General features: G+C 40.6%; 1 long non-coding RNA gene across 1 annotated transcript; it reads right to left on the minus strand.

Annotated features, from left to right (window-relative positions):
- Nucleotides 1-580: 580 nt before the first annotated feature.
- Nucleotides 581-19,405, minus strand: LOC116474267 (uncharacterized). The gene is made up of 6 exons (XR_004249646.1): nucleotides 19,086-19,405; nucleotides 8,788-8,953; nucleotides 7,991-8,668; nucleotides 7,353-7,468; nucleotides 3,846-3,921; nucleotides 581-746 (listed from the first exon to the last, which is right to left on the minus strand). It is a non-coding gene; the product is annotated as an uncharacterized LOC116474267 (long non-coding RNA).
- Nucleotides 19,406-21,776: the final 2,371 nt, after the last annotated feature.

Below are 21,776 nucleotides of genomic sequence, written 5' to 3' on the forward strand. Positions count from 1 at the left end.
AAGGTAACAACCTAATCCTTGAGCCATAAGCTGCGCCTTTGCTTTCCAGCCTGCCGTGGATTTCCTCCAAGCTCTGAGTCATCCGTTCCTTTGGTGGTTAGCATGCATTGAGTATCCGCAGGGCATGCAGGGGCATTTAAGGGAGTGGAGAAGTAGCACTTCACCTGTACCTAGAGACTTCTGAGTCTGCTGCAGAGCATAGTAGTTTGTGACAGTGAAGTAAAATGAAACATCAAATGTAATTCAAAATGCAACTACCATTGAGCCCTCCTTTATTAAGTCTATAATAAGGTGCTGTGCAGGGTACTTTATGAACACTATTTTTGTTCACTATTTTTATTATATCCTTGTAACCAGTAAGTAGGATAGGCACAAGTGTCTCTTTTTTACAGAAAACTGAGGTTTAGAGAAGTAATGAAACTTCACCAAGGGAATACACCTGGGAAGTGTTTATATTACAACACTGGGCTCCAGAGATCTATTACACGTTACTGTTTAGGAATAGGGTATGATGATATTCAAACAATGTTTTATGCTGTATTAGATTGTTAACACCATTTGTGTAGAAATCACAGCCATATTTGAATATGGAAAATATATTTATTTGCTCCGTAAAGCTAATTAGGAGAGATCTTTGATTTTTAAAAATTACTAATAATGGAGGTCTCAATTATCCACTTATTTTCAATATTAAATGATATCATCCCCACAGTTCTTATTGTTGCTGTGGGCCTCAGTTTCCCCATCTGAAAAAAAAAGCAAGACACGATTAGGTCATCCTATGGTTGCTTTGGCTGTAGTATTTTAGGATTCTCTGCTAAAGTGGCCCTCCCAGACAGCAAGAAAGCCCATAAATAGTCATGTCATAAAACTGCTCATTTGAACTTTTGATCCATTTTGGCTGATTCAAATGTCAGTTGTTTGGGAAGTTTTAAATTCTGTGCTTTAGCCAAAGGATATTTCAGTAGCATGAAGCTGTGTCTCAACCAGCAGTGAGTGGTTCCATGCCTCTTGGCTTTCCTAAGCCTACTGAGTTAATCTCTTGGGTTAGGGAGTAAAATATTAGAATAGTGTACAATATATGTCATATGGTATATAAACTGTATTTGTATATAACATATAATCAATATATTTATAATTCTATGTGAGTTTTTAAATCAGACAAGAGCGCATGCTAGAAAACTAGATAGATATGGCTTTTTTGGGGAATGTCTCAAACTCGAACTCCTCTCCCCAGTTCTCTTAGGATTCTACAATCATTGATTAGTGTCTACCACAAGTGGTATGGCCAATCACAGGGAAACTAAAGCCAAATATGACCAGGCTGGCCCTCAAAGCAGGAAAAGGCTAGTGGAGGTGACAAACAAGAATACTATTATGGGTTAAGTTAACAACTATCATATAAGTATATTCTGATAACAGAGAAGAGATGATTTATGCATTTTTAGGAAAGGCTACTTGTAAAAGGCATTTTCTCCAAAAAGCTATGTGGCATCTTAAGCTTTTTGGCATTTCAGTAAGGAGGGCCCAGACAAGGACGTGTTTTCCATCCCTGTACTGTTCGCAGCCTCTGTTTCCAGTAGATGGGTCCATATGCACCATGTACTCTGCAATACCCAAACTTTGTTCATGCTAGGATGATGCCCTAGGCTCCTCACTTCCATGCCCTCACATCTATTTATCATCCATTTCTGATCTGACTTCACTATGGAGCTTCCTAAATGGAAGAAATCCATCTAGGAAGAAATGTTTCTATGCGCTATGGCATTTGTAACTCTATTAGGACATCCATTGCATCTACATGGTATAATTACACATGTGCATGTCTAGATTTTCCTCCTAGATGCTAGGCTTCCTGAGGCTGGTGATCACACTTGCTTTTTCTGTACCTGGCATAGAGCCTTGGGTAGCATAGAAGCTCAGTAAATGTTTATAGAATGAATGAAGTAATGGAGGAACAAATAAATGTTTGAAATGTTGTGCTTTATAATTAAATTCTTCCTTTTACAACCATAGAACCTGAAAAGAAAACTGGATTATTGTGTCCAATGCTTCCATTGCACAGATCAGAAAGTGGGGCACTGAGAGGAAGAATGACTTGTCTGAAGCCGCTATGCCTGCTTTCCAGGAAGAAAACTGTCACAATCAGAACTGAGCAACCAAGCCACACTAGACATTACAGCAGAGGAAGTTTATGGAAATGAAGAACCATTTTTCCTCCTGTTTGGCAGAGGCCATACCTCTTGGCATCTGATCCCTCATGGTTGCATCCTTCTGAGAAGCATAAGTGCTTTTTTCCACTTGAGAGGGTAGAATGAATGCATGTAAACACCACCTCTGCACAGAGCTTCCTGCCAAAGACTGATTTTGTTGTTGCTTGTTTGCAATTCTCATTCAGGAGTTGCTGGTGGAGGCTGTGGTTTGGAGACCAGAGGAATCTCGCGGTTTGCCTCAGGTGAGATATTCTCATTTCTTTAAAGGTCTGTTAAATGTAATACTTTTTCTTCCAGACAGAACAGACAATGAGTGGAATTTTGGCCAGGACTAGTGCTGAGGAAGCTGAGTGTCCACTTCCCCATGGAATCGCCTGCTTCCTACTCTGATTACGTACTCCTTCACTGTTCCCAACCTTCCTCCTCCTCTTCATCTCATCTGGTGTGCTAACTCCAGTCCAAAAGTCTCATGTGACTCCATAATTACCAGAAATCTTTTCCAAAGCCAGGATGGATCTCTGATCCCACACAATGGGCCAGTCATTTAATTAAATGCATTTCGTTAGAGTCAAGGTTTCCCAACTTGCTTGCAGATCATTGTTGAGTGGTCTTTTCCATCTCTTCTCAATTTTCCTTAGACAAGAAAGGACAAAATCAAGGTCAAAGACCATATGGAGTGTGTGGCAAGACATATGAGAGCTTCTCTGATGGAGGGACTATGGCAATTTAGCTGCACCATCAACCAAGAAGTCATGCCTCGTCAGCACAGCAGAGTGGAGAGCATTGGTTGAGTGTGCAAGTCTTGATGCTGCATCAACTCGCTGTGTGACTTTGGGAAAATCCCTTTCCCCACTGACCCCCAGGGTCCTGGTTAGCAAGTGGGGAATTCCCAGGGATTATAGCAACTCAAAACTCTCAAGTAAAATCTTTAAAGAAATAATTTAGAAGTCTCCAAGCCTTTGCACATTCACTTCCCTAGGAAGAACCCTGCCTTATTTCCATGACAAATTCCTTTATTATTTTTTTCAAGAGTTCCTTCATAGTGCTTCTTCTAACAAAGTTTTTATGACCCTCACATCCGGAGAGAAGGGCCTCTCCTTCATGTTCATCCACACCATCATTTTTTAACTTTTAGTATGTTGCACATTTTATTTCTCTTGCCTGTTTACCCTGCTAGATCTTGGACACCTGAGGGTAGACACTGTGCCTTTCCGTCTGTTTGTCAGCAGTTCTCTTTGTCGCCAGCATCTGTTGATGGCTGCTGCCTATGTCATGTTATTTGTCAATTATTTTGAATATCGTTCCTGCATATCATAGTGTTTAGAATAGCATATGACCTGTCGCAGATTTTGGAGGTAAGCAATAAAAACATTCTTGAAGTGACTTTTATGAAATGATTAGAGACCTTAATTGTTATCAATTTACTCATACATTTGCCCAGCTGGTCTGTGAGGACTCCTTGAGGGCAAGGACTGTGCTTTTCACCTGTACAGACCCAAAGCATTTGGAGGGTGATTAATGTTCCCACGAAATGATTGACTGATCAACTAATTGGCTGCATAATGGAAAATATATTATATTAGCACACAGTCTTGGGTTCTATTTTGCCCAACTGCTTACAATGTGAATTACCTGGAGAAAAGCATGTCCCCTCTCTGAAGCTCCTCCTCTTCTTCTTGGGATTCATCTGGTTTCCTGTTTTATAAAACTGAGATAAGAATCTGTACCTTGAATACCCTTCAAAATTGGTATGAAAACCAAGTAAGAGGGTGTAAACAAAGTGCTTAGCAAACTGGGATGCCCTATGTAGAGTTTTTTGATGTTAAATGATGTGGTTCCCTTCCCCGCCCCCTGCCCCCCAAATCCCAATAGCTCAATCTCTGCATAGCTATATTGTGCTTATGAAAGCATGGAACCCAGCTTCTATCTGAAGCACTTCTGGGCTTTGCAGGGGCTGGCAGCAGGGAGAGGGGGGTTGAAGCCACCTGGTGCTGTCTTGTGCCTCCTTGGAGGTTGAAGGGAAAGAGGAAGAGTTTAAAAAACTAGCATTGCCCAAGCTAAATTAGAAGATGTGGAGTTGTATATTTCCAACAGAGGGCTGGGGAGGCAGTTTTGATCATGTTTACCAGTATGAGCTCAGGCTGAGGTGATGAATACAAATGGGTCAAACCATCTTGGGCTTAATACAGGTCACAGAGGGAATATATAGCTTTGAAATCAATGCAAATTGAATTTCTTTCTTTGATTTTCCACAGCTGGGTTGGATACTTGTGGGGGAAGTATAATTTGCTTGTTTTCCTTCTCTCTTAGGTTTCTTAAGATTTCTTTTGTGGACCACAAAGAATAATAGTGGCTAACACTGATTGAGTATTTTCTGTGATCTAGGCATTGTTGAAGCAGTTTGGGTGTATTAAACTATTTAATCTTTACAATGAGCCTTTGGGTTAGTACTATCATTTTTCCCATTTTGCGGATGGGGGGTGTGAGACATGGAGAGGTTAGGGAAATGTCCAGGGTGTATGGGTAATAAATAGTAGCAAGAGGATTCAAACGCACCAAGAGGACTCCAGCTCCCAATTGTCTATTATTGTGGGTGCTTTCTTATGTATTTAATGTAATAATTGCCCAAAGGTAAAGATGGCATTCTTCGATTCATGAACCAGATTGAGTGATTTGGAGCTTGTGCATAAAGATCTGAGGAGGCAAGGTGGTCTTTGGTTATTTTTCTTTGTCCCTGTCTGTTTGTGCCAATCCTGGAGTTTTGAGATTACCTAGCATGCACTTGGTTTCAAACCTTAATTTAACCAATAATAGCTACAAAAAGGAGTAGGACCTTGGGTAAATTACTTAACATCTTTGTCATAGGTTCTCCATCTGTAAAACAGGTACAATAATAACTGATACTCCTTGCAGCTAGTCTCAGGATTAAAAGAACAATACTTAGTCAAATGCGTATGCCGTTGCTTGCCACATTCTAAGTAATCTCAAAATGGTGGCCTTTGGCTATTGTAGATAAGTCACTTATTCTACTGTGAGCCTTTACTTTCTCATCTGTAAAATGATGGAAAAGATAATGTCAGAGATATGTTTCAGAAATGTGCTCACTAAAATAAGGAGGGTTAATAAAACAAATGTACATGCAAATAAAAATATACAACTCTTTTCATCATGGGACATAAGATTTTCAGATTGACCGAACTGCACTAGTCACACTGTGTGCTCTAATGTTCTTCATAAATTTCCCCTCCATCCTGCTACACACATGCAGTACACACGCACACACACACACACACGCGCGCACAGAGAGAGAGAAAGAGAGAGAGAGTTCATTGAAATGAGTATTCATTGAAATGAGTATTTTCCTGAAGGGATGTTTAGTATTGCTCTGAGAGAGAAATAGTTTGAACTTCCTTTGAAAAGTAGAACTACATTTGCCCAGCCAGTCAACAGCAGGTGTTATTATTTTTAATCATCTTTCAAGCCTTGTACATTCTGCTTCTCAGGTGGAAAAATTTACCTTATTCAGAGTCAGCTGGGTGGTTTCACTTGCCTAAGAGCCGGACGCTCCCTCGGCAGGGCCTTAGAGGTTGATGGACTGGCATCACATAGGTATTTGAGTCACTCTCCTCCTTGGGAAGTACTCTGGGCTGGCCCTTTGTCCCTTACCCTTCCTAAGGAGGAGAGTAAATTGACACTCCTTATTTTAGTGGGCACATACTAGGCAGTCCTAACCTTGACTACTTCCTTGTCCCACAGCCTTCCAATGGTAGGGGTGGTGACAAATATACCCACTTGTATTTGCTAATAACATGACAAGGCATTGGCATTATCTCAGTCCTCACACCAGGCCATTCCCCTAATACAAGTGAGAAAGCTGAGGTGAGGAGAGATCAAGAGACTTGCTGAAAGTCACATAGCTGGTATGTGGTCTCACAGAAGGTCCACATATGAAAATTACTGGGCCACTGGGCTCTTCAGGTTTCCATTACAGAACCATCTATAAAGAGTATTATTTTATCAGTTTTATGGGGTACAGTGGTATAAAGAAGAAGCTCATGATCTGATACTAGACAGATGGGATCAATCTTAGCTCTGCCATTTATTGGTGTTTGGCCTTTTTTCAATTTCCTTCACTTATGTGACCCCATCTTGTATCTGAGTCTGTAAAAGAGGAGTGAGAATATTTACTTCACAGGGATAAAGGAAGGGCCATGAGAAACTGAATAAGGTTTCCAAGATGTGTGTTCAAATCCATGAAATCTGTGAATATTATCTTGTATGGCAAAAAGGACTTCGAAGCTGTGACTAAGTTAAGGATCTTGAGGTGGGGAGACTATTTGGCATATATTTAAAAGTGTCCTTATAAGAGGAAGGCAGAGAGAGATTTGACTACAGAGGAGGAGAAAGCAGTGTGACCAAGGAACAGAGATTGGAGTGATGTGGCCACAAGCCAAGGAATGCCAGCAGACACCAGAAACTGAAAGAAGCAAAGAATGGATTCTCCCTTGGAGCCCCCAGAAAGACCAGGCCTGTTGACAATGGATTTTAGCTTACTAAAACTCACTTCAGGCCTCTGGTCTCCATAGTTGTAAGAGAATACATTTCTGTGTTATTAAGTCATTAAGTTTGTGGTAATTTGTTAGAGTAGCAATATAAAACCAATACAAGAAATAAATGGGAAAGTATCTTTGCGTTGTGCATAACAGGGCCTTAAAAACAGTAATGCTTAACTTGAACTCATGGAGATAGAGAGCAGAAGCATGGTTACCAGAGTCTGGGAAGGGTTCTGGGAGGAGGGCTGGGGGGTGGGGATGGTTAATAAGTACAAAAAATAATTAGAAAGAATGAATAAGACCTAGTATTTGATAGCACAACAGGGTGACTATAGTCAATAATAATTTAAATGTGCATTTAAAAATAACTAAAAGAGTATAATTGGATTATTTGTAACACAAAGGATAAATGCTTAAGGGGATGGATACTGCATTTTACGTGACATGATTATTAAACAAAACCTCTCATGTACCCTGTAAATATATACCTACTATGTATCTACAAAAATTAATGAATTTTTAAAAATGGTAATGGTTAGTATTGGTCCAAGAGATCATTTTTCTGGGAGAAATGGCATTAACTTACCTTGAAACTGGAATGCTTTTCCATAGGGATGTAGTTCTATGATGTAAATGCACATTGCTAGATTTTCAAGTAGTTTTTTTGTCACAGCTCCTTTAACATGACATTTTAGTTGTAGGCTGAAAGACAGAAGGAAAGGGAAGTTGGAAGGAGTTACAACCTCCATCATTAGCCTGACAGTTTTGAAGTGGCCTGTTGACATGGGAGCTTTGCAGTGTCGAGTGGTTTAGCCCACAGTGAGGAGTAAATCTGGACTTATACATGACATTCATATCATTCCAGGGTCAGTGTAAACCCAGCAAGTGGCAGGCTTATCTGGGTCACTGCTCATCCATAATTCAGAGGATTCACCCACAGCACACTTTGACAAGTGTGAAAAGAGCTATGAGACAATCCTGCTCAAGTTAGAGATAAGAAAATGGGGTCCAAAGCAGTTGCTTGTCTTGCCCACTCCGAGCTAAAATCCAGGTCTGCTCATTTGTGAAACTATATTCCACGTGGAGGAAGGAGCTTGCCTAGATTAGTGTAAGACCAGCCAAAACCAAAGGAATTTATTGCTTAAAAAATCCTTTACATGGATTGGGCTTCTTCACTTAGAAAGGACATAAAAAGGGGACCGAGAGGAGTAGGTGAACACACACCAGGCTCTCTACTCCCTCTGAGCTTCTGTGAGCAGTACAATGTCGCTTCTCTCTCTCTCCTGCTTTTCTCCAGTTTTGGATGTATGCAGTGCTCTCATCGATGTGGCTGTGGTGTCAGAGGACCAAAGAAGCCCCTTAGTGAGATGCCAGGCAAGTTTTTCAGACACTGTATCAGAAAGCAGCCTCTGTAGGGGAACTTCAAAGACTTTCTAAATTCTTTGGAACACCTGCCCAGGCCCACATTGGGCTCAACTTGCAGATGAATGGTATATGGGGAGTGCTCTTGAGTGAATATAGATAGATGACTCATCGTTTGAGGCAGATGATAGATTTCCCTCGTGGAAATACTTTATAAGGAAATTATGGTGAAGGCTTGATAATCCCCATGGACAGGAGTGGGCAGGGGCCAGGATGAATCAGTGAGACAGCTGCATTGTGGAAGACCAATCCAGGGAAGCTTACTTTGAAGTATATTCTGCCAGTGGCTCCTTTAAACTAGTAAAGTATTGCCAAGGAGAGATCTTCTGAGAGTCTGGCTTAATGACTAGAAATCAGTCATAAGTGGTTGCTTTTGAAGGAAGTGGAAGTACTTTGGCTTTTAGCAAGTTGCAATCTTGTTTGCTCAGTTAATCTAAGAAGTAATTCATATGAAATTGCTCGTGTTCAACCATATTTGACCTACAAAAATGATATTTTAATATGATTAAACTTAATATAGTATAAGCCCTATCACCAAATCTGTGACAAAGATAAATTCCAGACCAGACCTTGGCTAAATTTAAAAAGATTTTGCCCACTGTCACTCTTGCGATGGAAAGACAGGCCAGGTTGGTGTGGGGCAGGGTATTTGTGAAGGACAGTGAGTTAGCCCCATGCTTGCAGTTCTGACAGCCATGGTTGGCAGATGAATTTTTTTTCTCCCATCTGTGGATACCGTACTGATATCAACACCATGTGTAGAACCTAGGTAGAGCAGGAAGACACCCAATAAAAAAGATGTCACAAGCTGATATTGCGTATCAGAATTCAGGTTTAGGCCCTTAGGAGCCATGGAGATGACCAGATAGCAGGGGTAAAAGGCATGGTGTTCTTGAGACTACACCTGGGCAAACGTGTGAATGGATAGTTGCTTTCTAATGAGTCCCTTGGAAGGGAATGGAGTTTTACTCTATCACTTCTATGACACGGGGGATCTTCTGTAAATAGTGATTGTTAATTTTTATTGAACATTTATTATGTGCTGGATCCCATTTTTAGAACTTTACATACATTAACTTCATTGATCTTCATAACATTTCTATGGATAGATACTATTATTAGTCCCAAATGAAGGCATGGGCAAGAGGAAGTTACTTGATCAATAATAAATAGCTGGTGTCAGATATGGGATTAGGACCCAAAACTCTTTACATGTTGCACAGGATCCTCTACACTATGTTTTCCTGCAGAAGATGTTTGTATTAATCCATTCTATGCTGCTAATAAAGACATACCAGAGACTGGATAATTTGTAAAGGAAAGAGGTTTAATTGACTCACAGTTTCACATGGCTGGGGAGGCCTCACAATCATGGTGGGATGTGAAGGAGGAGCAAAGTAGTCTCATCTTACGTGGCAGCAGACAAGAGAGAGCATGTGCAGGAGAACTGCCCCCCAACTTTTTTTTTTTTCTTTTTTTAAGAGGGAGTTTTGCTCTGTCTACCAGGCTGGAGTGCAGTGGCGCGATCTCGGCTCACTGCAACCTCCACCTCCCACGTTCAAGTGATTCCCCTGCCTCAGCCTCCCAAGTAGCTGGGACTACAGGAGCATGCTACCACGCCCAGCTAATTTTTTGTATTTTCAGTAGAGACGGTGTTTCACCATGTTAGCCAGGATGGTCTCCGTCTTCTGACCTTGTGATCTGCCCATCTTGGCCTCCCAAAATGCTGAGATTACAGGCATCAGCCACTGTGCCTGGCCTGGGAACTCCCCTTTTTAAAACCATCAGCTCTCATGAGACTTATTCACTATCACGAGAACAGCTCGGGAAAGACCCACCCCCCTGATTCAATTATCTCCCACCTGTCTCTCCCATGACACAGGGGAATTATGGGAGCTACAATTTAAGATGAGATTTGGGTGGGGACACAGTCAAACCATATCAATGTTTTACTGCTTTACTTTCCTTGTTGAAGGAAAGAAAAAGAAGAGGAAGAAAGGCAGGGGCGTGATAATATTTATTTCTATTTATTTTGTTGACTAATTCTCCCAACCATTTCTTTATTGCACTTAGATTAATGGGATACACAGGCCCTGTGCTAATAGCTGTTGGCGATATAGCCACAAACACAACAGATGCAATCACTTTCCTTTTGAACTTACCTTCTAGGGCAATGTTTCTCAACCAGGGATAGTTTGCTCTCTAGAGGATATTTGCTAATGTCTGCAGGCATTTTGGCTGTCAGAGTTGGGAGGTTTGCTTTGGGCATCAAGTGGGCAGAGGCCAGAGATTCTGCTAAAAGCCTGCAATGCAGAGGATGGTCTCCCACAACAAATAATTCTTTGTCCCAAAATGCCAATAGTGCTATTTGAATAATGCTGATCTAGTGAGGATGTAGGATGTAGAATCGTGACAAATATCCAACATAGAGATTGAAAAGACCTGAACTTGGACCCTAGAATCACTCTAACATTTATGACCTTGGGCAGAACTAACCCAACAGACATGCAATGGGATAGTGTGTGAGAGACATAGGTTTCATGAGATGGGATAAACACTCTCTTCTAATGCAGTGTCTTAGAAAGTGAGGAGACTTGAACTGGTCATGCCACAGAGTGCATTCAGAGGGGCTGTGTCCTGAGTGAGTCACCAGGATCCCAATATCATAGTTGGAGATGGAAGAAGCAGAGCTACTCACTTCTAGGGGTGCAGACCCCAAAACTGAGGATATCTGCTATAGCCAGAGAGGAATGGGGCATGCAACTGGTTCCTAAATGTTCTAGGCCATGTAAGACCTCTAGATTATTGAATAAACTAGTGGACAAGAGAAGCAACACTCAACACAGCTGAGACTGAATTTTCTACCAGTCACAGAGGAGTATGGCATGGTTGAAAGAAATAAAGAAATGAGATATATCTTACCCTCAAGTATTGTAATGTACCCACTGTGAGGAGATATATATATCTCCCAGCTTCTGGCCAGCCACGGAAATTGATAGTTTTCTTTCTTTCAAAAGAAAACAATTGCAGTTGAAGTAATAGCTTTCCCTGTTTTTATGAAAGTTGCTTGATGGGGAGATGAGACCCATGGGTATGATAAACTTTCCAATGCCTAAGCATTCTGTTTTGGATGCTAACCTCTAGTTAGGAAGTATATACAGCTTGGCTTATAAACTGTTTCCTTCGTATATTAGATGTTCCCTTCTCCAAGGACCAGGGTGCTGAGACCAGAGGTTTAAGAATTTGTCTCCAAGACTCCTGAGCCCCTTATTGCTGTCTGCCTCAAGCAATCCAATAGAAACAGCTGGTTTCCTTTGGGTAACTGAGAAGAATGCTCAATGTCAAAATCATTCTCCAAGCCTTAAAATATCCAACAAGATTTAACCGGTACCTTGAACAGTGGCTGGCTCATAGTAAGCACTCTATAAATATTCGTTGTAAGAATTTATGGCTGAATCTAATCACCTTTGAGGTGCTAGCTTGGATATGGAAAATTTGGCTCACAATTTTCCTTGTAAAAGCAGCCAATTAAATTCAATACAGAGTTATTAATTATCTACACTTTTCTGGAACAATAAAAATGACAGCCCTAACCTTTTGCTCTTGGTGATTAGATGTTGTATGAGCAGGGTTGGCAGTAGTTAGAGTTGCCAAAGCCTGGAACTATAATGTTTTTGGAGCTCCAATTCAGTGGACCGATGCACCCTAAGGCATCAATATCTTTATTTTACAAATACTTGTTAGATTCAGACATGTATCACACCTTGGGTGCAAGTAATGGGACCATGTCATAGGGATTGAAAGTGATCCATCCATAATGGCGGGCGCCTGTAATCCCAGCTGCTGAGGAGGCTGAGGCAGGAAAATGGCATGAACCTGGGAGGCAGAGCTTGCAGTGAGCTGAGATTGCGCCACTGCACTGCAGCCTGGGTGACAGAGCAAGACTCTGTCTCAAAAAAAAAAAAAAAAAGTGATCCATCCAGCCCTGAAGGAGTTTATAACCAAAGAAACAGTAATTGTAAAACAATGTCATAAGTGCTGTAGTACAAGTCACCATAAGAGGCTATGATTGGGACACAAAGAGAAAGAGAATCTTATATTTCCATTGCTTGAGTATTTTTAATGTCTGAAAACTCATTGTCATAGAAGGAACTACAGAGAAAGAAAGTGCACTAATGTTTCCTATGCATTGAGCATATTTTAAATAAGTACTTACTATATGCCAAGTACTATGGGAGGTTCCGGAGAGGCAGAGAATAAAAGAGACAACCATTAAACACACAAATACACAAATAAACATGTAATTCCAAAGAGCTGTGAGTGCAATGAAAGAAAAGTCAATTGCCTGTGAGACACTCTTATTAGTTTCCACTTCCTGGTTTTAGTTAATCCCATCAACCCTGAAATAAGTATTTTAATCTGTATTTTGCTAAGGAGTTTACTGAGGCTTCCAGCTCTAAAGTGTTTAGCCAAGAGCCACCCGGCTGGTAAGTTTTGGAGCTGGGATTAGAAGTCAGAATTGTCCAATGCCAAGCCCATGCACTTCACTCCAAGTCCTCATAAGGGAGCCTCATGAGATATGAGCCACCCCATTCAGGGACGGTTTCACTAATTTATTAGAAGCATGCTTATTAAAACATATTCTTTCTATTCAGCCTGTTATTTACTTTATACTCCTTTAACATCTACCACCCATATAGGGGTTAATTATATACTATCTCATGTTGATTTTTAAATGTGGATTAGTCTTGTTTAAGTAAGGACATGGAAAGTCTGATTCTCCCACTCATATCCACCCACCTTCTGTCTAGGCTGATGCTGGATGTAGAAGTTCCTATTAAATACTCCCTGGTTTAAAGCATAGACCTTGAAATTTTTATGGTGTTGGATACAGACTCCAAAGTAATGGACTAAGAGAACCAAATATCTCTGAGTTCCCTTAAAATCATGCAGAGCTGTGTTCAAATCCCAGCTCAGTCCTTACTAGCTATATGCTCCTAGGCAAGACTTTCACACCTCTGGGCCTCAGAGTCCTTACCTGTGACAGGGAGATCAGACGCCTACCTTCAGTGTTCTTTTGAGGGGTCAATGAGTTAAAGTGCTTAGCACCATGCCTAGGACACAGAAAGCACTAAGTAGATGGTACTTATTATCACTTCTAAGTTGTCCTCTTTATTGGAAGGCTCTCACCTGAACCATCAAAGCTAGCTGCTCAACTTTTAATTCATTTCTAAAACTACATAAGGAGTTGGAAACTTACTGTATTCTATTTTTTTCTGGAATCTTTTTCCCTTGCTTTTAATAGAAAGGGTGTCTGATTTGTTCCACTTTTTCTGTGCCACTGGTTCTCCTTCTCGACTGGGGGCAATTTTGTCCCCCATTGTTTGGAAATGACTGGAGACATTTTGGGCTGTCACAACTAGGCTGGGTGGAGATGCTATTGACAACTAGTGAATGGAGGTCAGGGATGCTGCTGTACCTCCTGCAATGCACAGGGCAGTTCCCCCTACACTTCTCAACAAAGAATTATCCAGCTGAAAAATGTCAATAGTGCTGAGATTGAGAAACCCTGGTTTATAGCGGCCAGCAGACCGGAGCCCGGGTGAGCTCCAAGATGATGTCATGCTCGGGGAGACCCACGCTGGCCTGCGGTGAGACACATTACACATGGGGGATCGCACCATTTCCTTGCAGACCCCTCACCTCACCACCGCCGCCGCCTCATATCCTGCTCAGGTCCCTCCTGGGAACCCAGGGAAACCTCGCAGCAGATGGGGTTTCGTTTAGTTACATTCTCTGCAGCCAGATTGGATTACATCGCCCGCAGCTCTGGCTCTGAGAGACCAAAGTTGCTTGATGAGCTCTGGGCTGGCCTTTCACCTTCCAGGACCCAAGCTCACCCCAACACACAGGAGGAGAGGGGCTTGTTTGTGGTTCTATCTCTCAAAAGGACAAAAGCTGAGAAATAGAAAAAGCCAAAAGGATATTCGTATCTTCTGTTGAAAATGGTGCTTGGATATTTCTGTCTGTATTTCTTGTGTTTATTATGACAGGTGATAAATATTCAGTAATCTTTTTGAAGAAATATATAAATTATAGAGATCTCCAGGGAGTCTGTATTTCATACGTGTCTTTGTTATAGTATGTTATAACAGAACGCCACAGACTGGGTGGCTTATAAACAATAGAAATGTTATTTCTTATAGTTCTGGAGGCTGGGAAGTTCAGGACCAAGGTACCAGCAAATTCAGTGTTTGGTGAGGGTCTGCTTCCTGGTTCATAGATGGCCATATTCTTGCTGTGTCCTCACTTGGCAGAAGGGACAACAAAGCTCTCCGAGCCCTCTTTCATGAGGGCATTAATTCCTTCATGAAGGCACCGCCCTCACCATCTTCCTGCCAGTGGTTCCACCTCTAACTACCATCACATTGGGGATTAGATTTCAACATTATTTTAGGGGGATACAAATATTCAGCCTATAGCAATGTAAAAGAGTCAAAATGGCTACTAATTTTTGAGCAGTTATAATAACATAAGTACTGTGTTATGTGTTTAACAAGTATTGCCTCATGTAATTCTAAAACAATGATGTGTAGATTAGCTTCTCCACTTGAAAGCAGATGTAATGGAAGATCAGCAAAGCTGGCTCACTTCAGGGCCACAGCTACTAAGTGGAAAAGCCAGGATTCCAACTCCTCTCTCACTTCCTGCAAGACCTAAGTCTTAACCACTAAGCCAGATGCTTCTCACTAAATGGTTTAGTTTGGTTCCAGTGAGAAGATAGCTAATGTTTTGCAGAAAGCATGACTAATCCAAGATCTTCCAGCAACTGAGGAGTGATGGAAGCATTTCTGATTCCTCTTGATGTTGCTTTTTAGCAAATGGGTGAAACAGGTAAAATGAGTTACCAAAGCCTCTCATCTGTCACCTGGGCATGAATTCTATGCCTTTCCAATATACACATGCTACTGCTGCCTCCTGCCTCAAATTCCAGGTGTTCCCTTATACTAGATACTATGCTAGGAACCAGGGACCTAAACATTCAGTACCTGCTCTTCAAGAAGCTTACAGTCAAGTGTGAAAACAAGACAAGGAACAATGTTATTACAATCCAGCAAAATAAGTCCTGTGACTGAGGTAGGTACATGCTAGACGAAGGTTGTCTAACCCAGGCTACAGGGAGAATTAGTTGATTTATCTCCGAGTTTTGAAACATCCTCAAAGCAAAGTAGTTTGGGAAGGGTAATCTGGTAGAATATACAGCATATGCAAAAGCAAAGAGGCATAGAAGAGATTTCAGGAGCAGTGAGTAGTTTGGGAGAGATCATGATGAGTACTGTGTGCTAAGGAGTGTGCATTTATTCGGTTTTTCTGACCTCCCAAAAATAACAATGTCCACTTAGGAATGGAGATTTTCACAATATACAAGGGAGCTGCCCACTGCTAACCCTTATGAGAACTTGCTGGTCTTCCATAGGGATTTCAGCACCATCAGCCACCCCAGTGTGATTGTCACTAGGTTAGGGACTTCTAGTCATGTGATCCTTGAGGCTGTAGTCCACATACAACATCTGCTACACCTTCTAGTCTCTCATGGCTATGATGCATGCCAGAGTGGGCACTGATTCTCTACCCACTTAGGTACGATTCTGTTTTGCCAAGGATTCTCCTATACAATGATGTCCTTCCTCCCTCCATGCTCAGGGAATTAGATAGCTGTTTCCTTTCTTCAGAGAAGAAGATAGACACCCTGTATAGTTCCTATGAAGAGATTTAGCACCTTCCTGCCACCAGCATCTATGGAAGATACAGGGGATGAGGATGCTTTGTGAACTAGAATCTAAACTTCTTGTTTGTAAGCTATTTTTGGATAGGAAGCAGAGCCACATGGAAAAGATTTAATAATGTTAACAAATGACACAATAATGACTAGCGAAGCCAGGAAGTGTTTCTTTTTATGCTCAAATGATGCACTTCAGTTACGTAGACTTCTGAGAAGATAGCCTTCCCATTCTATCTAAAATGCCGTTTCATCTTCTAATGTGCAACAAAATGCCACCTGATCCATAAATCATTCCTCCATATTTAGCCCAGCATGCCTCTTTTTATTTTAGTTTTATCTCTATTCCTTGATTACCCCACTTTGCCAGGATCCTAAGTAATTGCTTTCTTATGTGCCCCTCTCATGAGATTATAAAATAAGGAGAGCAACATTTATTAGGAGCCTCTATGTGGCAGGCACTGGGATAATTGTTTTATAAATTCTTGTTCATGGAATCTTCCCAAACTGACTATGGGCAGATATTAGCAGCCCCGTATTAAAAATAAAACTGGGTGTGATGGCATGTTCCTGTACTCCTGTGACTCAGAAGGCTGAGGTGGGAAGATCGCATGAGCCCAGGAGTTCAAGTCTAGCCTGGGCAACATAGCAAGACCCTGTCTCTGAAAAAAAAAATAACAAAAATGAGTAAAATGGAGGTTCTGAGATTTTAAACTCCTGGAGGGCTTAAAATTTATGCCTTTATCTAGCTCTGTATGCTCCACCATCATGACATAACAGTTCTCTGAATATGGTAAGAACAAAGTTAGTTTTATTGAAATTCTTAGACTACTTCTTTTCCCTACTGAAGTAAGGCAATCTCCATCCAAGGTTCATCTTATATTAAAAAAAAATATGCTAGGAAATCTCAACAGTGTTGTATCCAAGGAGTCAGAGCGTTAAATATCTTGGGCTCCTGCCACAGGCATTTACTGTGAAGTAAAGGACATGTATTGTTCTGTGCTTCATCACGATAGAAAGAATGCCAGCGACGTCATGAAATATTTTAGGATCAGATTTGCAACACTGTGCTTCCAAACAGCTGTGTGTCACAATGAGGGGCAGGGCCTGGGCATCTGGGCCACCGGTGTTCGGCTCCTTCTCTTCTTCTCTCTTGACCTTTAGCAGGCTCCATGTCTCTTTCCCTTGATGAAACAGCTAATGAAACACATCCTTTCCTTGAGTCAATCCCTGATTTCAGAAAAATCTTCAGACATCTGTGTGTGTGTGTGTGTGTGTGTGTGTGTGTGTGTGTGTATGTTGGGGGATGGAGGGAAGAGTGAGGAAATAGTTTCCATTCAGTAGTCTGGAGCCTGATCTATTGGAAAATCTCCCCCTCCCCCACCAAAAGGAAATGCTACAAGAGCTCTTCTTTCACAGAGTTTGGAGTGGATTCTTTTCTGTTGTGAAGTGCAGATGTGAAAAATTCATCATATTCTCACCTATGGTCAGACAGACTGTTCAGACTTTTAAAACTGTGGCAGGAGCATTTGCTAGCCCTAGTTGCCGATGAACTGGATATGTGGGTTTCCCCCACTAAACGGAACTTGGTCTTATAGCAATGATGAAGCCATATTGACCATACTTGAAAGAGGGAGGCTGGGGGTGGCCCTAATGAGTTAATGGCAATGTTCAAGTTCACTTAACTTTTGCAATCATCCAGTTTGCAAACGCATAGCATCTACTAGGAGAATGTATAATATTCATTAAGAATTAAAGATGATAATGAGAATATTTATTCATTTGTTTAACACGTATTTGCGTGTCTCTTGCTATGCATTGAGTATTGTGCTGGGAAGTGAGGAATTTAGATGAACCAGGGGATTTGTCCTTAAGGGGCTCATAGCTTAGAACAGGAGACAGACAAGCAAAGTGACAATTGTAACCCATTGTGATCAATATCATTAAAGGGAAAGTACAGGATCTAGGAACTAATAGTGGCTCAGGGTGTGGGGAGGAAGGCTTGCTAGAGAGGATTACACTTGAACAGAATCTTAAATATGATTTAGAGCTTGGGAGGAAAATGGAAGAAAGGAGGCAATGGGAGAGAGGCAGAGATGTCTATCCATACCAGAGTGTGAAGATGAGAAACAGCATGCTGCATTTTGGGAAAGTCCATGGAGTGAGGGTCTGGGATGGAGGGAGGGTTTGGGTGAGATAGACGAAATTGGCAGAATCTCATGTAGGACTTTGAGAGCCCTGGGAAGGATTCTGAACTCTTCTTTTCTAGAAAAGTTATAGGAGGCCATTTTTGGATGTCAACAAGGAGGGATAAAGATAGATTTGTGCTTGGAAAATATCATCTTGGCTATAATTGTGAAGCAGAATTGCAAGCAGATTGGAGTTGGAGAGACCAGCGAGGGGCTGCTGTAGTCATTTAAGCAAGAAAGGATGGTGGCTCAAACCAGGGTGGGAGTTGCAGGGATGGAGGGAATTGGGCAGAGTCTAGTGATATTAAAGACAAACTTGCAAGGGTTTGCTGATTGATGGGATATGGGTAAAGAGTAGAGAGAAGTAATATCCTGAAATGGAATTGACAGGTAGGGAGAAGAGGGAGAAGTGACCGTTGTTTGGACCTGGTAGTCCCAGCTTAGGAATAGAGGCAATAGAAACAAAAAAATTCTGTTGTAGACCTGGCCTCAGCAGGAAACCGTGCCTGTGCTTTCTTTATCTCCAGACTTGGCCTGCCAGCACATACATATATCACTGTCTCACTTAAGATGGAGCTAACAGCAGGCAAAGTTCATCTCTTAGAGGCCCTTACCCTATTGGTTTGGCATGTCTTTATTCTCACAGTCCACAGCAGTAAAATAATAATATTGCTTACAGAGAGATGGCACCATGGTTAAGTGCATGTAAGTCAGACTGCTGGATTTGTAAATAGTCTCATTCTTAATTAGCTATGTGAGCTTGGACAAGTTACTGAAGCCATCTGTGATTCAGTGTCCACTTTGACAAAGTAGGGGCCATAGCTCTTATTTGACAAATTTGTTTAAGAGGAAAAAAAAAAAAAGCAGAATTATATGTACATGAGTAGGCACCTGATAAATACTGATAAAACAAATGAATAGTTCTTACTTTATTCTTGGTTAATTTTCTCTTCTCAGTATATAATACTGGATGCACTTTGTCTTGGGGATTCAGAGCCCTGCTTTCTTTAAGGGAGAAAGGGAAGTTGAAAGGTCAATTAAAGTTTTTTGGAGAATCTGTATCCTGTGCTGGGTTAGGCATTTTTCTCATGTCCTCTAACCTCGGATTATCATTCTAAAGTCTTTATCTCATCATGTTCCTTCCTGTTGCCCAAAGGATCAAGTTCAATTTTCAAATGTTGAGTAAGGCTTTCTAGAATCTGAATGTTTGTGTTCTCTCCAAGTTCATGTTGAAACCAAATCCTCAATGTGATGGTATTTGGAGGTGGGGCCTTTGAAAGGTGATTAGGTCGTGAGGTGGAGCCCTCATGAATGGGACTAATGCCTTCATAAAAGAGACCCCAGATAGCCGCCTTTATTCTTCCACTATATAAGGGCACAGCAAGAAGACACCAGGAAGGGGCCCTCACTAGACACTGAATCTACTGCTGCCTTAATCTTGGACTTCCCAGCTTCTAGAACTGTGAGCAATACATTTCTGTTGTTTATAAGCCACCCACTCTATGGTATTCTGCTACAGCCACCTGAAAAGACTAAGACAACTTTCACGGCCCTTTGTGACCTATCCCCAACTTGCTTCTTTAGCCTTATCTCCTGCCTCCACCTGCTAGGTGCTGACTCTACCCTCTGCTTTAGATATGATATACTTTCTATTTATCCAAATGTTATGACCACATATGGCCCCATGCTAAAATGTGTGCTGTACCTTCTGCTGGGACTGTCCTCAGTTCTTACTCCTTAATTAAGGCTTTGCTCAAATATTACCACATCTTATAGAATTTATCATTCTATCCTCTCTGATCCCTGGCATCTTGAGTTTTTTCTAATATAGAGCTTATTGCAGAGCATCTCAATTATTTGTTGACTTTGTCTTTCCCTTAGTAAACTGTGACTCTTCAAGGGAAAAACCTATACCTTCTTGGCCTTGGTAGCCCCCAATCCTAACCCAGAACGTGGCGCAGAGTAAGTGTTTAGGAAAACTTTACTGAATGAATCAGTGGATAAGCCGATTCAAGTTAAAACTGAAGCAACACTAGCTAGATGACATACCTTTTTTCCTCCCACCATCTTCTTGCTTTGCCTTGCCTTCACCCCAGCTCAGCAATCTGCTCAGAAAAGAGAGCATCAGAACTGACCAAAAAAGGAATGAATATCCTAAGAAATGATGCAGCTACATATTGCTTTGCTTGTGTTTCCTAGATAAGGCATTGATTCCTAGGCACTAGAATTATATACTATAATTAAAGAGATTTTTAAAAAATCTATCAACAAAGACCTGCAGTTTGAAAATCTTTCAATATTCTAATCCAAGTTAGGGAACCAGTTACACAGGGTAGCACAGGTCAAAGGGTAGAGCTATAAGACCTAGATTGGCTGGCTGAGGATAAATAAAGAAGTGTAGACTTAGTCCAACTGCAGCCCAAACTTGACGTGTAACATTTATACTTAGAAAATGTGTCATTCTCACCTCCTTTATACAGATTTGTCCATCAGTAGACTGGATTTTCTTAAACAACTACAATTTGATTCCCCTATTATAATTATGGAAGAGAATTCACTCTGATAAAATACAGTCCTTAGTAGTTCGCTTTAATGCTCTCTAAAATATTCTTGGAAAAATATGAACCTTTTTAAGTTGACAAGTGCTTTTATTATAAGTTTAAATAGTTGTGAGGGATATAATGTAAAGTATATTGAAAATATAGTCATTTAAAATAAAACTGTCTATTATAAATGGATTTAATGGATTGAAATTCCACTTTAATTTGATACCACCATTCATCCATTTAAAAATATACAAATAGAATCTTCCCTAACAGTTGAAAACTTACATAGTTCTTTTGTTTTCCTTAAATCTTTATTTCTATTTCATTTGCTCTATAGAAATGTTTCCTAATGTAGTATATGTTTTTATACTGGAAATTCTTTCACTGATCATGTTATTATATTGTTCTGAAACAAAACATGTATATAAATTCATATTAAAATTTCTTTAATGTTCTGTAAATATAAGATGCTAACAAAACCCAATTTCTTCTGGATTAAATTATCATAACAATTATTAGACATATAAACTGATCAATCTACCATATACATTAAAATTTTGCTAAATGTGATGTGAAACATAAGGTTTTATTAGAAATGCTTCTCTGAATGAGGTGAATTTTTTAAAAAATTAGGCCATATGTCTGCTGAATATTCATTATTGCTAACATGAGATGGTATTTCATAAATTATATTTACTTTTTATTTTTTGGCTGTAAGCACTGAGAAACCTATTCACAAAAATAAGTAAATGGGAAAAGAAAAACTTTTGTTATAGCAGTGTTATAACTTCGTACCAGGTTGTATGCCAAAAATCACATAAAGATCAATCATCAAATAGGATTTTTAATACTTTCTCAGCTGACATTTTAATTAGGTTCCCCTTCAGTTTTGTTGTAACCAAAGCATTGAAAGTCATCTGACTTGCAGAATGATTTGCTGCAAGGTCATTAGTCATTCACTTTCTCAACACTTTTTCTCAAAAGAATTTTGAATTGTACCTTTGTTTGGTCCCCTAGAAATTTTTATACCCCAAGGCAACTTGAGATGAGTGAGAGGCATGAATTCCCTTTGT

Source organism: Hylobates moloch, unplaced genomic scaffold (genome assembly GCF_009828535.3).
Source record: "Hylobates moloch isolate HMO894 unplaced genomic scaffold, HMol_V3 SCAFFOLD_10, whole genome shotgun sequence".
Classification (NCBI taxonomy): domain Eukaryota; kingdom Metazoa; phylum Chordata; class Mammalia; order Primates; family Hylobatidae; genus Hylobates; species Hylobates moloch.